Here is a 15,174-nt window from a genome sequence, read left to right as displayed (position 1 = left end):
TTTTAAACTCTTACCAGTACATATTAAAACTGCACTCACCAAAACAAGGAAAGGATAAACATCTCATTTTAAAATTAGACTTAAAGATATAAATGTGTTATGTCTATATATATACATAAATATCATACATGTATATATGAAAAATAAAGCAGTCCCTGAGGTCCAGAATTGATCTAACATTCACAGCTAGACCTCAATATTACTATAACCTGATCTGATCTGTGATCTTCTGTGGGATATCATCTCACAGAATATCTATATCAAATGAAGCCATTCTGGGACTATGATAAAGTGACACACAAAAAAGGTCACTCAATGAGTGATTGCCACTTCGTTACCAACTATAGCTTTTTCCTCAATCTAGTCTGCTCTCATTATAAATAGGATTTAATGAGATATTCAATCACAGAATTGTCCTTCCTCTGACAACACCCAATACAGAATAAGTCCCTGCTTCCTTGGAACCAAAGCCCAATTTCTATGACAGCTCTCGCAGCTCTTACTGAGCTGCCCTGAGGTATCCCATAATGTCCATTCTTCCTTACTACAATGAGTAGCAAACTCAACTTGTTCACCTCCAGGTACGTTCTTGGTGGTCTTTAGCTGAAGAGAACTGAGATACATACACACACACTCAGACATATTCATATTCTCCCTCTCTGTTTCTCTAAAAGCAGTTCTTTGACCATAAGGCATTGGTGGGAAATCATTTTGTAAATTATGATCACATGAATACTATGTAGAAGAGGATTTGTGTTACAGAGAACAAACCAGTGGTTACCAGAGGGGAGAGGAGTCGGGAGAGGGGCAAAATAGGTGAAGAGGATTAAGAGTTACAAACTACAAGTTAGAAAATAAATAAGTCACAGGAATGTAAGGTACAACAAAGGGAATATAGCCAATATTTTATAATAACTTTGTATGGTGTGCAATCTATAAAAATATCAAATCACTATGTTATATGCCTGAAACTAATATTGTTAGTCAACTATACTTCAATGAACTTTTTTTTTAAAAAAAAGAGGATCTGTTTTCTGTATAGAAACAGGATGGATAGAAGCAGGAAGTGGTTATACACCTTTACTGTTTTCAAGCACAGTGCGGAATAGAAAGTCTTTCCACCTCCTTTGACTCTCTCCAGTGGCATGCCTATGGCTTCCTACCACTGACATCTGTTCAGAGACACTCTGCATTACTTCATATTTAGCAGGTTGACAAACCAATTGTCAACAGTTGTGTAATACAACCTGGGTACCTGTTAACCATTAACTTTCATCCTTACTCAACCAAATGAACTGCCTCCTATTTAAGAGGCAAGACGCTATTAAAAGCTAGGAACTCTCCAATTTCTTGTTCTCTGAAAACCGTCATCCCTACAGATGTATTTCAGTCTGTGCCAATTTTCCCACCTCTTCTCCCTTTTCAGTGACAAGGGTACCCTCCTCCTGTTCAATGTTAAGTCTCTCACAACATTTGGGTCCTTCCTGCTCCTCATGCTGAGGTTTCAGGCACATTCTCCTTCTCTCCTCCCTTTAACTACACAGGACTTTATATAGTATCTCCCACTGTAGCACACACACATCTTACCCCTCTTCAGTCCTCGCCCCACTCCACCGAATGTGCTTTGGCTTTCATTCACTGCCCAGCTCCTCATCTGGTTTCTCCCACTTCCTCACCCACAATCTGCTCTCAAGCGACTGCAGCATCACCTTTGCTCCCTGTGCTCCCCGGGCTGAAACACCCTGATCCCAAGCACTTCTCTCCTAACTGCCAAATGCCAAGCACTTCTTGTCATTTCACTTGGCGTCTTCTGAGGGCATTGGACACCAGTCACGATTCTCGTCCTGCAGATCCTTTTCCTCCCCAGCTTCCAGGATCTAATTTCTTTTGGCTTACCTCTTACTCCTTTGGTAGCCCCTTCTTGGTCTGCTTTTCAGGACCCCCTTCTCCCCTGTATCCACCTCATCCTCCTTAGACTCTCTGTGGGCAGCCGCATCCCACGCCTTCAATCACCACCTGGCCTCTGGGACATCTCCAGCCCAGTCCTTTCTTGAGTTCAAACCACTTAAAGAGCATCTCTGCGAGATCATCTACAGCTGTCTCGCGTGCCACAAGTCTAAAACTAACTTCACTCCCCATGATTGCCACCCGACCTCAAACGCTTCTCTTCTGGAATTCCCCAACTTAATGAAATCACCACCTACACAGTCACCCAGGCAAAACCCAAAACTCCTGTCTCTCTTCTTTTTGCCCCATATTCAGCAGATTTAGCAAAACTGTTGACTTGGTCTAAGCATCTCTGGAACCCATCCCCTTCAACCCTGCTTCCTCTCTTTTCTCCCCAGATTAGAGTAGTTAATGAGGCCCCCTCATCCTCCACAGAGCTGTCATGGCAAGTTTTTTAAAATGTAAATCTGATGTCTTTTGCCTGCGTCGCTGCCTTTAGAATAAAGACCAAACTCCCCAACGTATCACATACTTCCATCTCACCTCTCGCCACTTTCCCACAGGCTCCTAAGTTAGTGTCGCACCAATATACTTGCACTTTCCTTCCAAACTCGTCACACCCTCTTATTCTTTTTTTTTTTTCTAAATAAGCACTTTATTAAAAGAAGCAAATCCACATCTTAAGTACTTGTCAACTAGATTTAGGTCCAAGCCACATAAGATATAAAAAATTAGGAAAACATTTTGTTTTTTAATTTAGAAGATATAAGTTTCTTCCTAAACTTATAGACACGCTTCAGATAGCACAAAGAATTCATTAGGAAGACAGTACAGAATCAAAAGACATTATTTGAACAATAATTTTATTTTTAAGATAGAGGATTAAGATTTAGGCTACATATGGTGCACGGCTAATATATAATACATGAAACATTTTCAAAGTATTCCATTACTTATAAAACTTTAAAAATATATATGCATATAAAATATATATTTACATATACTCAAGTACTAAAAACTTATATGTTTAATATAAAATTGGAATAAATTCATCCTGCATACATTTTCCACCACATTCTGATATATATACCAAAAATTTTTTTGAATTTTTTTTTCCTTAAGAAAGAAATGTCTGGAAGAAAGTAGTTTATCACAATCTTGGTATAACTACCAGATATCATAACCACAGCTAAAACTGTCTAGACAGACCGGCTTCTCTTGCAAACTGCCTTACGCTAAAACAGCTTCTGGCCGTGTTCTTCCATGCTTTGAACATGTCCCACCCACACCCCACTTCTGGCTAAACTATTCCACCTTAAGCAGCCTTTCCTCAGGGGCTCCTATACTGACACCCTCTTATTCTCATTCCTTCTTATATGCTTGAAATACCCTTCCTCCTCCTCTCTCCTTACCTCTTTTTTTTTTTTTTTTACTGACCAGTCAAGATTAATCACCCCAGCTAAGGAGGTAAAGCAACAGGAACTTTGATATATTGCTGGAACTTCCATGTACTTTAAATTGGTTCAATCACTTAGGAAAAACAGGTGGGCATTATCTAGTGATAGATAAGTTGACAACATATACATCATATGTTTCCACCCCAGAAAAATACCCTGGAGAAACTGCTGTATATGGGCACCAGAGTACGTACACACACACACACACACACACACACACACACACTCACACACTCACTCACACACACACACACACACACACACACACACACACACTCATAGAATGGGCTCAGTAGCCAAAGATGATAATCAATCCACATATCCATCAGCAATAGAACAGACACACAGATTGTGGTATATTCATATAATGTACTACTACTGTGCAGTAATGGAAATGAACAAGCCAGCTATAAACAACAACTTGGATGAATTTTACAAATAACGGTGATCAAAAGATAATAAAAGAATAGAATGCAGTAGGATTTAATATCTTTAAGTTCAAAACTGACAAAAGTAAAACTATACTGATTAGGGATGCCTTCATCAGTGGTAAAAATATAAAGAAAAGCAAGAGTCAGGCTACCGTAACTTGGGAAGGGTTGTAACTAGGAAGGGACACAGGGAGAGCTTCTCGGATGCTGGCAATACTCTCTTTCTTTTTTTTTGGGGTGGGGGGCATGCCATGTGGCTTGTGGGATCTTAGTTCCCTGACCAGGGATTGAGCCCAGGCCCTGGCAGTGAAAGCGCCAAGTCCTAACCACGAGACAGCCAGGGAATTCCCAATACTCTATTTCTTGATAATAGTCACAAAGGTGTTCACTTCATAATAACTTACTGGGCTGTACATGTATGTTTTATGAATTTTCTATAGATATGTGTTTCATAATTTAAAAAATTATGTCACTCTTGGGTTCACTTATTGTATCCTGAGCCTACAATATGTTAACTTCTCATAATTCTTTATTCTTTACCTGTCTCTTCCGGTGGTTCTTAGAGAAGAATTTTTTTTTCGTCAGGTGATTTTGTTGTAGAAGCACAGATGCCCAAGCCTCACCACAGTTCAACTGAACCAGAATCACTGGAAGGTGGCACCAGAACCTGTGAGTAAGGCTTCCTAACTTCATAGGTGACTCTTAACACAATCTCTGGTTACAAACTACTGCCTGGACTGGAATCTCCTTGAAAACACTGACTGTCCCTTCTTCATGTTACCCACACCGAGCCCAGCACCTGGTATACAGCAGGCACCCAAAACATGTTTGTCAAAGTCATGACAAAAATGCGTATTTCCAAAACAAACTTGTACGTCTCACGGTTTGGATCTGCATTACTTCTAGGTAAAACATTTGCACAGTGTAGGTGTTGACACCGAATGACCGTGAGAGGCTCAGGTCAGGCTCCTGAAGGACATCATGTGTGGTCTGAGACACTCTTAGGTCATTCTACCCCATCAAAGGGCAAACTAAGGCACAGAGGAAAACAAGCAGGCTGTGAGGGCTGCCTAGGACCTACCAAGTTTTTTTTTTTCACTTCACACCATCAAAGCACCAAGAGTCCATGGCACATTTTAGTCCAATAAATGCATTGTGTCTTTCAATCAATGGAACATGTGTGTAGGTGTGTATGGGTTTGTGTGTATTATATACAAAATATATTTTAATAGCTAAATCAAAATAATCCCTTAACATTTAAAATGTCAATTTACTGTTAGAAATCACAAATAGCTAAATGCATATTTACACAGTTGGAAGTTCCACAACAGAATGTTTTAGCCTACTTTTCTATCAGTTACTATGAAAGTCTCTTATCCACCTCTGTTAAAATACTTACATTAACTGCCTAAAACCACTAATTAGCTTGTAATTACAAACTATTTTTGACATTTACGGCAGAAAATCAGTTATACAAAATTTGGACATTGAGACTATACCTAACTCTTGGAGCAGAAGCAAGCACTGAACTTTATGGTGAAAAAGAAAACTTGTTTACAAGTCTAAAGTGCAAGGACTATTTGTAGAGACATGGATGGACCTAGAGACTGTCATATAGAGTGAAGTAAGTCAGAAAGAGAAAAACAAATATCGTATATTAACACATATATGTGGAATCTGAAAAAATTGGTATAGACTGTCTTTTTCCAAAGCAGAAATAGAGACACAGACATAGAGAACAAACGTATGGATACCAAGGGGGAAAGGGGGGTTGGTGGGATGAATTGGGAGACTGGGATTGACATATATATGATATTGACACTATGTATAAAATGGATAACTAATGAGAACCTACTGTATAGCACAGGGAACTCTACTCAATGCTCTGTGGTGACCTAAATGAGAAGGAAATCCAAAACAGAGGGGATATATGTATACATATAGCTGATTCACTTTGCTGTATAGTATAAACTAACAATACTGTAAAGCAACTATAATCCAATAAAAAAATAATAATAAAGTGTAAGGACTCATCAAGCTTAAGGAAAAGCCTCCCTACACACACACACACACACACACACACACACACACACACACACACAGAGAGATTTAAATATGGTAACAGAGAAAAGACAAAGAGGAAAGAAAAGAAAGTATGGCACTTAAGGTCTAATATCTGCAAAAATCTTAGAAACCTAAATTCCTTCCCAACTTCCAAAATTGAGAAAGAAATTACTTCCAAAGGAATGTAACCAAGGAAAATAAATTTGGGTATGTTGCATCTACAAGATGGTTTGATGTCCTTAATCAAGTACAGCATCTGTGAGACTGTCCTATTGGGTAGACAATAATGTGCGTATCTCCATCTAAAGCACATCAAGGACACGTTCCCACACCCAGCTGGTTCAGAAGAATACAGGGTAAAGAAAAGACAGATTGATTACTATTCTGTTGTGGCAAACAGCTTATTGGGTTTTCTACCCAAACTGTACAGTGCGCAGAACTTAACCTTATGGGAACCAGCAGAGTAACATAAAGTACACTGCTCTCACCTGGATGCTGTTCCCTTCTGCACTCATTTGGCTTATCTCTGGACCACTGCTGCCGCATTCACAAAATGAATATAACAGCCTTTCCTACAGGGCGGGGCTGCGGACACAAGCTGAGATCTTTCACTCCTAAGACCAGTGCCCCTTCAACACATCTGAAGGCAAGGGGCTGAAAACGACTCACCTCCTAAAGTCACATCCAGTGGTACAGTCTGTGATACCTTCCATGGAGAAAGGTGTGGACACGTTACAATGAACATCTGAATATGTAGGAAGAAGTATGTCCACAAATCCACGCTTCGGCATTGAAATTTGGGAGGAGTTAACTTAAGACCAAAGAAATTATGTAAAAGTAAAAACAAAAATGCTACTCACTAACCAAAAAGCCTTAAAGCTTACCCACTGGAAAAAAAAAAATTCTATCTAATCTCCTGGTAGGATGGAACCTACAGATCAGATCCGTTATTTGTCTTCTTGCTGCTCAAACCTGAGCCAACTGTATCCCACAATCTACAAGCATTCACCTTGGCAATTTTAATTCTGTACTTTTTTTTTTTTTTTGGCTGTGCTGCGTGGCTTGCAGGATCTGTTTCCCAGCCAGAGACAGAACCCAGGGCCATGGCAGTGAAAGCCCACAATCCTAACCACTAGGCCACCAGGGAACTCCCAATTCTGTACTTAATTTGATGATAAGACTTAAAATGTTTATATCATCTTATTCTGGAACATCTGAATGTCTATTTCTAAATCAAGTGCAGCCAGGACACTCTGTGCCCACAGCCTCAACTCCTTTGGCATCAAGTGGTGTAACTTTGCTGGGAATTAATGAGGAAGAAGTGGACTTACTATATGTACAAGACATGCACAGAGAGTTAAGGCCAGAGGACATAATTTTACTCTGCGGGAATGAAGGCTTGTTAGCAGTGCAAAATTAACTCATCACACGGCATTCAGCACACCAAACTCAGCGTTCAGCACCATGGTCACACTGGGAACAGTTTAGTTTGAGCAAATAGTATCTGGAGCTTTATGTTGCTATTTTGCATTTTTATTGGTTATACAGTTTTGTCGGTTTTTAGGTTGTCTCCTTTGGGTTGTACTGGTGTGTAAGAGCTATATGCATAAGTACATCTACCTTTATAAATATTTAAGTGACAATGTATTTAAAGCAATTAAGGCAATGCTGGGCTTCTGCAACTTGGTTGTTAGATTTTTACATTGTTTTTCAATTTTAATTATCCCAAACATTGCAAAAGTTTGAGAAACACTGCAATTTTAAGGATATTGAGAAAGAGATCTTCAAACCAAAATGTGCCCATCTTACACTTATTTGTAAGTAAACTGAGGCATAATGGATATAGGGTCAGTCCTTCAGTTGGCTCATCATCTGAGGTAAAAACCTCCCTCAACAGAGTTTCCCCAGTTTCTGGAGATCTTTGCTTAAGACCTTCCTCCCTCACCGCTCCCCCCCCAACCCTTTAAATCTCATTTTGAGTCTAAGAGGAAAACTTGGCTCCAGTTTGAAGCAAGTGATGATAGTGAGAATAGCTCAAAAAGATTCAGTGCAAGTGATGAAGGATTCAGAAACCAGATGTTTGTCAAAAAAGAGTAGTGATGTTTAGGAGATGGGCAGAAGGGGGAAATAGTAAAGCATGACCACTGTCATAAAATGTCTGAAGGGCTGCCACGTAGCTCCATCTGGAGTCTTACGTAGCTCCAAACGGTGGCTCTAGAATTACAGGGAGGGAAGTTACAAGGACACACATTTTGGTTTGAGATGCTGAGGACCACTCCCATTTATCGAAGAGACACTGCACGCTAGGACTCTGCTAAGTGTTACAAGGTTCATGTGGAACCTTCCAGCTATTGGCCTTGATCACTAAACTAAGTAGAGATGAGTTTATGTCAGGCTATTTCTCAAGTTCGTTCTTTTGCAGAGGCTTGATGAAGAGTATAACCAGTAGTAAGTTTCCATAACTCCTTTTTCTTTTCCTGCTTCCTTAACAGATGAGATAGAATACTGTTAAAAGACCAAGATAATGGACAAGGATATTGGGGAAGAGAGCATCAATCACTGCCTTTCAGAAATAATGACATTGTTATTACATAAAAATTAACAAAGTAATCTGAAGTTTGTAAAACATACACAGTGAAGGAAGAAATAAATCAATGACAATTTAAAAACTTCTATTGTGATACATTTTGGTTGCAAGTGATTATAATTTAACCAACATATAAACAAATGGTAACATAGTAGGTCATAATTATAGATTATTTTAGTTATGTTGAGATGTTAGTAAATGTTATAGTGTAATCAAAAGTACTAAAGTTGATCTCACAAATCAGTATTTTCCCATTCCTTGTCTTGAAGGTAGTAGCTTCTGACAAATTACAATATGGCTAGTCTACTGCTTCAGGCTGCAGGAGATATGGCAAACAGGGTAAAATAGCCTGGATTAGAGCAAAAATTATAGCATGTCAATGAATGAAAGAGTATCTAAATTCTAGCCTTAAATTATATTTCCAACTCATAGAATTTAAAAAGTACTGTAGAGGGACTTCCCTGGTTGCACAATGGTTAAGAATCCACCTGCCAATGCAGGGGACACGGGTTCAAGCTCTGGTCCGGGAAGATCCCACATGCCGCGGAGCAACTAAGCCCGTGAGCCACAACTACTGAGCCTGTGCTCTGGAGCCCACGAGCCACAACTACTGAGCCCACACACCACAACTACTGAAGCCCACGCGCCTAGAGCCTGTGCTTTCCAACAAGAGAAGCCACCGCAATGAGAAGCCCGTACACTGCAACGAAGAGTAGCCCCCGCTCGCCGCAACTAGAGAAAGTCTGCGTGCAGCAACAAAGACCCAATGCAGCCAAAAAAACCCAAAAAGTATTGTACAATGCAGATTGTATTTAAACTATATGTGAAATAAATTTTCTAAAGACAATGCTTAAAATAAGAATGCTAAAAGATGAACGAAACTAAGTCTTAGCTACGTCAGAGAACAAACTCAAAGCAGACGCTGAAAATATTAGGGGGCTTAGAATAGTCCTGGGATTTAAACATACATTCAAAATAAAGGTACAAGAATTTGATTATGAAAGATGTCCAAAGAGAAAAATCAAGGCAGGCATCTCAGACACTAGTGAAATGGATAAACTGTTAACATACAAATATACTGCATCCCTTTTTTCTTGAATAAAAACTTATTTCAAAACTGAAATATGAAGGGGCAAGGAATATTTGCCTTTTGCATGACCTTATTTGACCTCTGCAAATCTAGCCAACTGTCCAGCTGGCTGTCTTAACTAAGAAAGATTTTTTTAAAAACCAATATCCACCTATTCCCACCTATCAAAATATCTTATATATGGCACAAAAGTAAAATTAATCATCAAACATCAAGTGCCAGAAGTATTTATTGATAGGATAAATGAATTAACGAAATGACCATGGTCCCAGCCCTCAATGGGCCTGTACATAATTTTCCCTTTCCTGAGAAGATTCTATGGGGAAGAGCCTCCTATAGGTTATTGAGGGTTTAAGAACTCCATCTAAACCCAGGTAACCACATTCAATCACAAAACCTGGCCAATTTTTAAAGAGAGACATGGAGCCAGACAGATCATTTCTCTTTCCCACTTCCAGAAGCATTTCCCAAGATCACTGAACTTTCAAGGGGAAGCAGCCTTAGCAATTACCTAACCTTCCTCATTTTGAAGATAAGGAAACCAAAGTCAAGCAAGACAACTCTGCAGAATTTGAATGCACAGACCCTACTATGCCGGTGCATAGGATAACGTATGGTTCATTTCAGGAACCATATACAAAACATCCTAAAACTGTCTTTACATCTGCAGTGACTGATGAACTACCACCATCTTCATCTTCCAAATATAAATAACTAACAGGTTTGGCTGCAGCGGTGATGCAGCTCTAGATTGCTGATACATGACCTACGCAAACTTCAGGGGTCAGGATGGACCCCATCTCACAGGTGGTAGAACATAGCAGTTAGGAAAACAGAAGTTGAAAGGCCAAGGAGAAAGGCCTCAGGTTCCAGCCCCACCTCTTCTGACTGGTACAAGGGGACAATTTCTTAATCCTCTGAGTCTCAGTCTCCCCAGCTGTAAAATGGGGAAGACAATGCAGCCATATTCCATTAGGGATAACAAGGGTGAGATAAAACACAAAGTATCTCACACAATGATTGCATATAAAACATCTAAAAAATGGTAGCAATGTTGAGAAGAATAGGATCCCTAATCCTTAGGGTAATAGTTTACTTTATCAATAGAAGAGACAAAAACAGAAGTGGTAGGAGCATGGGCGGGCAGGTAGGGATGAGAAGAGACCTAGTCAGGCAGTACAGACCCAGAGAAACTCCCCTGGCCCTCTCTACAATGAAGAAAGCAGTTTGACAATCACTGGTCAAGGGAGTATCTAGTTTCTCTTATTTCATATGACAGGGCCATAAAATGTCCATTTCCATAGTTTAAAACCTCATGAAATAGTGATCTTTTCTTATAACTACCAGTGTATCATTCTGTCTGACCCTCATCTCATAAATGCTCTCCCAAGTATTTCCTTTCTTCCCCTAACCCTTTAGAATTCTTTATTCTGCAAATGAAAATTTCTCTTCCCATTACCTCCGGAAAGAGCTTATAATGCAGCTGCATTATAGCAGACCTGAGTTCCCCTGTTTTGAGGAAATGAGAAGAAGAAAACAATCAGATTTATAGAAGCAAGTACTGAGGAAGAGCCATTCTCTCCACAGCGATGAGTCAGCAGAGCATTTCTGATTTATCTGGAATATAATCCAATTTTTCAAAATACATATTTTCACAAATACATAGGAACAACCCTATTCAAACTTAATTCATACAAAACTTCCCTTGACAATCAAGAGACTTAGAGGTAAAGTCATTTCCTGGGCTATTTATTTAATGAACTTATTGTGTCCAAGATCCCTAACCTCACGACATGCTTAGTCTAGTGCAAAAAACAGACCCAATATACCTATAATTGTAAAGGTAAGTGTTACAACAGAGGAAAGGAAAAATGCCGCGAGTAAGCAAATGGCAGAGTTCTAAGCCTGACCTCAGGCCTTGGCTCCAACATCTGTTCCTCTGGGAATCCTTTTCCATTGTCCTGGCCATTGTGGGCCTCCTGCCCCACCTCATTACCACTTCACTTACAGCCCTGCAGCTGGAACCATCGTGTGTGTGTGTGTGTGTGTGTGTGTGTGTGTGTGTGTGTTCACTCTCTCTCTCCCTCTAGAATGTGAGCATTCTAGAACCGTACCCCCAGCACCTGAAACAACAACAACTATGCTCTCAGTCAACAACAGTTTGAGACCAATGCCCCCGAGGTCTGGGAAGAGGTTTCATAGAAAGATGATATTTGAAGAGGGTCTTGGATCTAGGAGGATCTAGGAGTCTGCCAGGTAGAGGAGGTTTTGCAGATTGATGATTCAATGTTAAACTGCTATGTCCAATCATCATGCTTGCCTTATATAAATGTGTACTGCTTTTGACTACTATGTGCAAATACCTTACATCTCATGGGTTTATGTTGCCTTCCTCACTATAACAAGTTCCAAGAGCTCAGTTTCTATTATTACTCTAAAAATCTATCATTCAAGGGGATAAAACCTATAATCTGAGTTCTTATGCATTTTTACTTAAATGTAACTTAAAAATGTAACTTAATTTTTACTTAAATGTAAACTCATTTTTACTTAAATATAACTGTCACCATATTTTGGTTTAACACCTTCAAAGAGACTGAATAACCAAAGAGATTCAATAAACTAGGCTTAGTAGGAGAACCTCAAAAACTTCAAATGCTTGATTTTCTTAGAACTTTATTTTTCTTAAATTCAAGTTAATTCAAGCTAATTTTCAAGTTAACTTAATGGAAGAATGGAAGTATCACCTGTCAAAATAATCAAAATTCTCTCACATGCCAAAAAATCCAATCAGTTTATTTATTGTTGACTGAGGAGTAAAAGGTATAAACAACATAAAATGACATATTACTTTGGAATGAAAGAGGCAGAGACGGGTAGCACTTAATTTTTTGGCTCCTGTCAAACACTTCATCAGAGCCATATACCCACTCCCTGCTGTGTAGGACATTTGCAGCTTTGTCAATTTTCCAGAAGATAGGTTCTGGGTAGGGGAAGGCAGCCCAGGCCATCAGACACTCAATAAATAACCACTTAGGCAGGGGAAGGGTATATACTTTTAGACCAGAAAGGATCTAACTTAGGTGATCTGCCAACCTCTCTTTCAACAGAAAAGGTCACTAAGGCTGAGAACAGAGGTGAATTTTTCTCAAATTCACAGAACCTAGGGACCCCAACTTGGTCACGCATTGTTTCTACTGTCCTTGGGCATCTCTCTTTGGGACATCAAAATAATTATAGCTTAAATGTTCTGAAGAAGAGAACACTCATGGAAAAAAAAAAAACTAAGACCAAGAGTTCTGACTGAGAACTTAGGAACATGCCATCCAGACATCTTCAGTTGTCTATCAGAGATGTGACACGGTTGGCTGGCTCATGGCTTCAGACAGCTCAACCTGATTTTCCCAGTACTGACTGTTATGACTCACAGTCTTCCTTTGAGAGAAGGTCCCCAACCAGTTGTAAAGACTAAACAGGATTACAGGGACGCACAGCACTAACACATTGAAATTAATGCAGCAAGGGGAGCTAAAACAGTAGGCTCCAAATGCCTGCTGGTTTAGTGTAGTGCAGGAGTACCAGCCTACACCTGAACAGTTTTTGGTCTCCAGAGACTCTCAAGGGCAGAAGAAAAAAATCTGGGCCATGCAAATTTCTTTTGTCATCTGAGTTCAGTGGGACTGAGGCTCTGAGTGAATGTTCATGCCTAGCTATCTTGAGTCATCACTTTCTATTCTTTACTGAAAACATTTTAGAAAAAATCGTTTTGGGAAAAACAGTATCTCCTAAACTACAAATTTCACGGAATGGAAGAGGCAAATGAGAGATCAGCTGAACATAATGGTGTAAAAATTACTATCAGAGAATCTTTATTAAAAATGATGAACTAAGATGAAATAGTCAATTTTGACAACATGGGAAATATCACAGACCTATTTTTACTGATGCAAATGATAACTTCACAGGTAGCTGGTTAGTTCTTCTGCATGATAAATCTGAACATTCGAGTACACAATTTTAACTAAAAGTTGAAACTATTTAAATTCTTGAATAGTTGATATTAAACATTGATGGTTCTTTTCTTAAAAACTGCCTAGAAACAGGGTATTCCACTCATTTTGTGGGAAATTCAAGACTTAGACAAAGATCTATTGTCAGAGAGAATGCCACTATGACAAAAGAAGTGCTCAAATTTTCTTCTTTTGCAGTAATTGTATTATATTTAATAAAATGTAATTTTATTATATTTGAAACAAGTGGGCAATTGGCTATACTAGGGAAACATTTCCATGGTGCAAATATTTGTGTTCTATCATTATTTTTCATACTGTGGTGTAATTTGGACTCTACATATGCTTATGGTTCCCCCTCCTCCACAAATCAGTGAATGAGTGATTCAAAGGATATTTATCAACCTTCAATTTATAGTTGAACCCACAGTTTGAGAATTAGACTCAGTGGACCATGTACCACTTGGGCAATAACAAACTCAATGTACAATATGTGCTCTCAATTAATATGCATAATGGACACCTTGACCATCTTCCCTAGGATCATGTTCGCCTCTGGAGTACATTCATTTCATGTAGCAAATACACTGTTAAAATTACTTCTGAGAAGGAAAATTACTTCTGAGAAGGATATTAAAACTACTGTCCCTCCTCAGACCACACCAGGCACAGTATCCCAAGGGCATGTGAGTAGTGAGTGTTTAAGTAAAAAAGGCATTGCCTTGATCCTTCCACAGGGCTACTAATCTAGCTTTGGGTCAATCAGAAAATTCGTTACTCAGTTTTGAAATATCTAGGCAAATGTTGCTTTTAACATAATAACACGATAAAGCAATAAAGCCCTTTTAACAATGTATCTTCATTTTATTTATACTCCTCTGGTTGTCACCACCTCCTCAGGAAGCCTTTAAAACCAAAACACTCAAGTGAGCAGGAGAATCTGTGAAGTCTCTCTCACACTCACACACACTCAAACTCACACACACACACACACTGAAAAGACAACTTAGTTTTGGCTGGGTCCTCATCTAGCCAGGGCAGGAAAAACTTTCGGTAACAGTGACTAAATAGAATCTCAACCACTTTCAGGACTCCGCAGTGTGGCTACATCAATTTATTAAAAGTGAATTGTAGATGAAAGGGCATATACTGCCCTTGTCCTGTATGACAAGGCATGTTGCTTAAGTTTCCTCATGTGTAAAATGGACAATGTCTTCAGAACATAAGAACATGATGCACTAATATAAGAAAAATAGTTGGCTTCAAGTTCAGTTTCCTTCCCCTGCCAAGCCAACATTGCTATGACTACCATAGCAATATGTGCCATTTGCGTTAAGAAAGATGCATGAGAGCAGACTGTATATAAACACACAGTCAGCACATACTTGGGTTCTGTCTGATCTTTATGGGTGGTGTTTAGTTCTGGATATAGGTTCTTAACTACTAGTAATGCTTTCTCTCCCTGAAGTGAAAGAAGAGTAAATACTGCAGGAATTCAAGGATGACACAACATACAGCCAAGCAGTCCCTTTGAGTCAAGCATGGTTGACACCCTAGGCCTAATTTATAATGGGCCCCAACTGCTGAT

General features: G+C 39.2%; 1 protein-coding gene across 11 annotated transcripts in view; it reads right to left on the bottom strand.

Annotated features, from left to right (window-relative positions):
• Nucleotides 1-15,174, bottom strand: part of DCLK2 (doublecortin like kinase 2) — a 155,211-nt gene that overhangs the window by 133,774 nt on the left and 6,263 nt on the right. The window lies entirely within an intron of this gene.

This window comes from Balaenoptera borealis (assembly GCF_965194805.1).
Source record: "Balaenoptera borealis genome assembly, chromosome: 4".
Lineage (NCBI taxonomy): Eukaryota > Metazoa > Chordata > Mammalia > Artiodactyla > Balaenopteridae > Balaenoptera > Balaenoptera borealis.
The sequence above is the reverse complement of the archived record's forward strand: the minus strand, read 5'-3'. Positions and strand labels throughout refer to the sequence as shown.